Below are 6223 nucleotides of genomic sequence, written 5' to 3'. Positions count from 1 at the left end.
TTAGTCAGGGCTGAGTCAATAGGCAGCTTTAAAAGAAGGTTAGATAAATTCATGGATGGGGAAGATAGATGGAATTAGGTATATTAAGCACACTGGGACTGCCTCGTATAGGCCTGGCGGCCTCTTGCAGCTTCCCTCCTTTCTTATGTTCTTATGTTCTTATAAGTCCCAGCTTAGATTAAGTGAGACATCTATGTTAATGTGATCTTCAGTAGCATGGCCAAGCACGGAAATAAACAATAAACATGAATGAATGAATAAGTGTAAAGATACACTAATGTACAACAAAACACTGATGAATCCACTATATAGTAAGGAGATAGATAAATAGATAAAAGATAGAGCCAGATAATAACAAAGTTAAGATAAACACAATCATATGTCAAAAGCGTCAAGTTTTCCTAAGTCTCTATCATCAATTTTTCTTCCTTCTTAGAATTTCCCGTCACCCGGCGATCGACATATGTATATCTCCCATAGGTTTCATCTGCCTCTCCTTCCTCTCCATCAGGGCGTCGGGGCGATCCCTCTCTCCCTGGTGATCCCGGCCACCTGGGACCTGCGGGTGCTCGGATCAACCCGTGTCTCACCCTGGAAGGACCTCGTAAATATACATACACCAGGGAGGCCCAGGTGTCCCCGTGGAGACCCATAATTCACCTCGCTGTAAAGGCCGCGGATGCCTGCTTTCTGGCTCCACGCACCGGGCAATTTTTTCTCTGTTTTCTTTTAATTTTCCAGCGATGAAGTGCCTGTAATCGTATTAAGGAGTCAACGGTAATGAAAGTAATATATTTTATGTCTTGCTTTTTTTCTTCTTGTTTTCTAGTGTCCAGTGTCACGTTGGCGTATGTTTTCCCTCTGGAACAGGCAGTGTGATGCTCTGCGTGCTGGGAACGTGTGTATTGGTCGAGGCACTCACTATTCACTTATTCTTAATTACTATTGTATATTGATTTTTTTTACCTTGTATCGTTCAAGAATATTGATGCTTCACCTTACAAAACAAAATCACTCGGAGCTTTCGCTAGGAAGGAAAGCTTGCAGTTATTTTTTTCTTGAATTTCATACGCAGTAATATTGTAATATTTCTCATCCACGAGTGTGAAAGTGCGACGACACGAGAGGATCGATTTTTTATTCCCTTTGGTACAGCGCTGGACGCGTTCAGATTTGAAAGAGAGGATACTTTTTGAAGTGTGATATGCTCGTTATCACGAACTTTTAGTTACAGCACGCGGGCGAGCTTACACACACACACACACACACACACACACACACACACACACACACACACACACACACACACACACACACACACACACACACACATATTAGAGTACTCACACACACATAGTACACACACACACACACACACACACACACACACAGTACAGAGTATACACACACACACACACACACACACACACACACACACACACACACACACACACACACACACACACACACACGGCCCGGTAGCTCGGTGGCTTCACAAGCCAGAGGACCGGGGTTCGATTCCCCGACCGGGTGGAGATATTTGGGTGTGTCTCCTTTCACGTGTAGCCCCTGTTCACCTAGCAGTGAGTAGGTACGAGATGTAAATCAAGGAGTTGTGACCTTGTTGTCCCGGTGTGTGGTGTGTACCTGGTCTCAGGCCTATCCGAAGATCGGAAATAATGAGCTCTGAGCTCGTTCCGTAGTAACGTCTGGCTGTCTCGTTAGAGACTGCAGCAGATCAAACAGTGAACACACACACACACACACACACACACACACACACACACACACACACACACACACACACACACACACACACACACACACACACACACACACACACACACACACACACACACACACACACACACACACACACACACACACACACACACACACACACACACACACACACACACACACACACACACACACACACACACACACACACACACACACACACACACACACACACACACACACACACACACACACACACACACACACACACACACACACACACACACACACACACACACACACACACACACACACACACACACACACACACACACACACACACACACACACACACACACACACACACACACACACACACACACACACACACACACACACACACACACACACACACACACACACACACACACACACACACACACACACACACCGCGTAGTGTAGTGGTTACCAGGCTCGACTCACACTCCAGAGGGTCCGGGTTCGAGTCACGGAGGCGGCGAGGCAAATGGGCAAGCATCTTAATGTGTGGCCCCTGTTCACCTAGCAGTAAATAAGTACGGGATGTAACTCGAGGGGTTGTGGCCTCGCTTTCCCGGTGTGTATAGTGTGTTGTAGTCTCAGTCCAATCCGAAGATTGGTCTATGAGCTCTGAGCTCGCTCCGTAATGGGGAAGACTGGCTGGGTGACCAGAAGACGACCGAGGTGAATTACATAGTACAGAGTATACACACACACACTCACATACACACACAGACACACACACACACACACACACACACACACACACACACACACACACACACACACACACACACACACACACACACACACACACACACACACACACACACACTACAGAGTATACACACACCACACACTACAGAATAAACACACACACACACACACACACACACACACACACACACACACACACACACACACACACACACACACACACACACACACACACACACACACACACACTAAGCCGGCGTAATGTATCCGCCGTGTGCAGGAAACTAATAATGTTGTGTTGTTGGTCTTGTCGGCCGGAGCTTCATTATGCTCTCAACGTATCCATTCGTCATTTCTGGGAATCCAACATAGACATTATTTCCAGGTTATATGCAATTATTTTGATGGCTCGTTGTTCGTGCCCCGTTGCGTCCCGCCCTTAACCCCGCCCTCTTGAGTGACTGAGGTGCGTGGCGTTGGCCGAGGAGAGGCTGAAGCAATATCTTCGGATACCATATGTTCATGTTGTTAGCCATCCTTTAGCCACTGAGTTCCTTAGAGCTCATCCTTCCACCCTTCCATTCATCATTTCAGCCTCAATCTGCTAATAGATTCTCTCTCAGAAATTCACAGACACGCTCTGTCCTGTCCCTTTCTTCCCCGCCCCTTCTCCTCCCAGTCCAGGTCAATAAGCTTCACAGCACAGCGCCAGGTGCAGGCAAGACTGAGTTTAACAGTACGCACTAGACAGCCTGTATAGTCACAGAACTGCCTCATTTTTCAAGAGACGTAAATCATATATTCGTGCGGCTTTGAACTTAGCGGAGGAGGAAGAACTAGCTCAGCTCTGAGCCTCCATCTCCTCGCCTGTGCATAATTTGTAATCCATTTGGCCGCTGGTCATTAGCACCATTAGGATCCATCTGGCGCCATTACCGGCCTGAGCAGCCCTCGAGCTGTGTGTTGCCTTGATTTGACTAATACCCACCAAGGGAGGCGGGGCAGGCAAAGCTACAGAACGCTTTCCGTTGCTCACCAGACCTGCCCGTGCATCGACGAGAGGAAGAAAAACAAATTCATATAAATATTTCATGAAGCAGATAAAATCTTAAATTGTTGTTTGAAAGCTCTCTGCTAGTTTTTTTTTCTGAAATTATTTATATGAAGCATCAAGGTTGAAGGAGAAAACCTAAAAAACTCACACAAGCTCATCTTCTCACATCCTCCACTGGACGAAGTTGCAACAACAATTTGTTAATGAAACAAAAACTTTCTTGCCATGATAATGGTCACTACCTAGTAGTGGAAATAGAGACAATGGGTAAAGATATGACAGATACACTTATGAGAGAATGCAGTGTGCTACGTCATCAAGAAATGCACTAAAAGCTCATTCATTCAGGTTTCTGAAAGAAAAAAAAATATGTTGCTTGCATGTGTTAGTGCTTGTGACGAAGGAAGAAACTTTGTACTTCAGAATTTCTATATTATTATATGTGAACCTAATAAGTCGAGGAGCGAGTGGTTTGGAGAACTACCGGCTGTCTGGTGGGAATAGATGGCGGCACATATTAGGCATTCACCCGCCAGGGGTCGTTAGTGGCTTCCATTATCAACCAAGGAAAAAGTGAAGCCTCCTTTTCATAATGACGATGCCAGCAGGCCTTCAACATTGCCATGGGCATCAGGCAGTGGTGACGCAGCGGCCCACGTGGCGTAAAGTAGAACCACTGTCTCCGAGAACATTTTATACAGAAAATGCGTCAAATGAACGATGGCTATGTCGCAAATTAATCTACACTATTATCTGTTCTTCAATCTAGTTTCAAAGTGAAAAGAAAATTCATGAGGAGCTAGTGTTGCTGGCATGTAGCACGCTATGTGTGTACGGGCACCGGGCAATGGAAGGCAGGCTCGTCCTGTATACGTGAAGAGACTCGTGTTTTCCGCAACGAGCCGCCTCTTCGTACTGTGTCCACAACACGCCCGTCAACTACAGGTTCCTATGAGACCTTTCAAAACAAAGCTTGTTTACTTACCCCAGGCAGAACATAGTCGAGCGGAGAAAGTCGCGTTGCGTATCGGTCCCGGTGAGTGTTGAGGGGAGGGAGGGGAGGCATGAGGCAGCTGGCCAAGACGGCCCTCACGGCCAGTTTAAAGACGGGTCACCTTGCTGGACTCTTCAGGTACAGAGTTGCATGTGCTTGCGTTATGTATACATGCGCGAGAATGCAGGAAATTGTGTTGGCAGCACGTGCACCTGGTGTGTGTGATTGCACTGCGTCGTTCGTGAAGCAATGTTGGCTAGTGTTGCGTCAGGATATGCAGGATGTGTAGGAGGTAGTCGCTGCAGGATGAAACTGTACGTTTGCATCAGCGTTGTGCCATAGTATACATGTGTACTGAACTGAAAACTCCGGATGAATTATTCAGACTCAAACATTTCATCATACAAAACAGTTTTCGTTTGACTGCCATTTTTTGTATGTAAAAGATTTTCCAGGCGTGGCACGGAGCATTACAGTAATACCGGCTTACCTCCGTCCACAATAAAAAAAGATAAATATTCCATCAGCAGAAAGAATGACCTGCATTGCCCTTAATGAGGCGTGATTCATCAGTAATGACGCACCTCTGTTTTTATGCTCTTGCCGGAACTTTAGTCAATGCTAATTAAATCAAATCATAAAGGCTAAGTGATCATCCCTTACAAAAAAATAAAAATGAAAAATGAAAATCCATTTTTCTACCAAATATCAGGTTACTTTTCCCTTCCCATGAAGATGTACATCGCCTTAATGTCTGTTTGCAATGAACGTTTTGCTGAAAAAATCGATGGGTGCTTGATGAAGCCAATTCTGTCGTCATTGTACCCAGGTTGAGGGTTCGCTGCCTTCCCCGCCCCGTGGAAAAGACTGTCCAGTGACCGCGGGACGTGAATGGGCAATCACGGGAGCCGCGGCCTCCCGATGAGCTAACAAAGGAGTCCATATGCATAGTGGACCCATTGTAATCGTCTCTGTTTATCTTGGCTGGCGTCCTTCCCTCCATCGTGTAGAGAGAGAGAGAGAGAGAGAGAGAGAGAGAGAGAGAGAGAGAGAGAGAGAGAGAGAGAGGGGAAGAGTTGGGGGGTGAGGGGAGCAAGCAAGCGTGACTTTGATATCTGAATTAAAATTATTTGTTCATTTCATCCAAATTTTGATGTGGACAAAGTTGTTTTGAAAATGAAGTGCTACTTGTGTCATTCTCATTTTATTGTTGTGAAGGAAAATGAAAGTGTCCCTGTCTCTGAAATTCAATGGGATGGAGGAGGAGGAGGAGGAGGAGGAGGAGGAGGAGGAGGAGGAAAGCCCGCCTGCAGGAATAGCATTGGGAGGCTGCAGCAGGAGGAATGAAGGGAGGAAGGGAGGAAGACACGACCAGAGGCAGCGGGAAGAGGAAGGAGAGCGAAGGGAGGACGGAGGGGGAAGGGTCGCCGCGGGGGAATACTTCAGCTCATCACAGGGACTGCCAGATTGCTGGTGAATTGCTCTCTCTGTGTGGCTAAATGAAGCGCTTGAGCCAATCCCCGGGAGCACCTGCCGCTACTGTCCCTCTGCTGCTGCTGTGGTTATTGATGTTAGGCGTCGCTCTTTTGTCCATGTTGCAGTGAGTGGCCGGCTGTATGCTTCGTGCCAGGTGATGGTGACAGTGATGGTGATCGTGGTGGTGGTGCCTGTCTTACTA

This window comes from Portunus trituberculatus, chromosome 46, assembly GCF_017591435.1.
Source record: "Portunus trituberculatus isolate SZX2019 chromosome 46, ASM1759143v1, whole genome shotgun sequence".
NCBI lineage: Eukaryota > Metazoa > Arthropoda > Malacostraca > Decapoda > Portunidae > Portunus > Portunus trituberculatus.
This window is presented reverse-complemented; position numbering follows the sequence as displayed.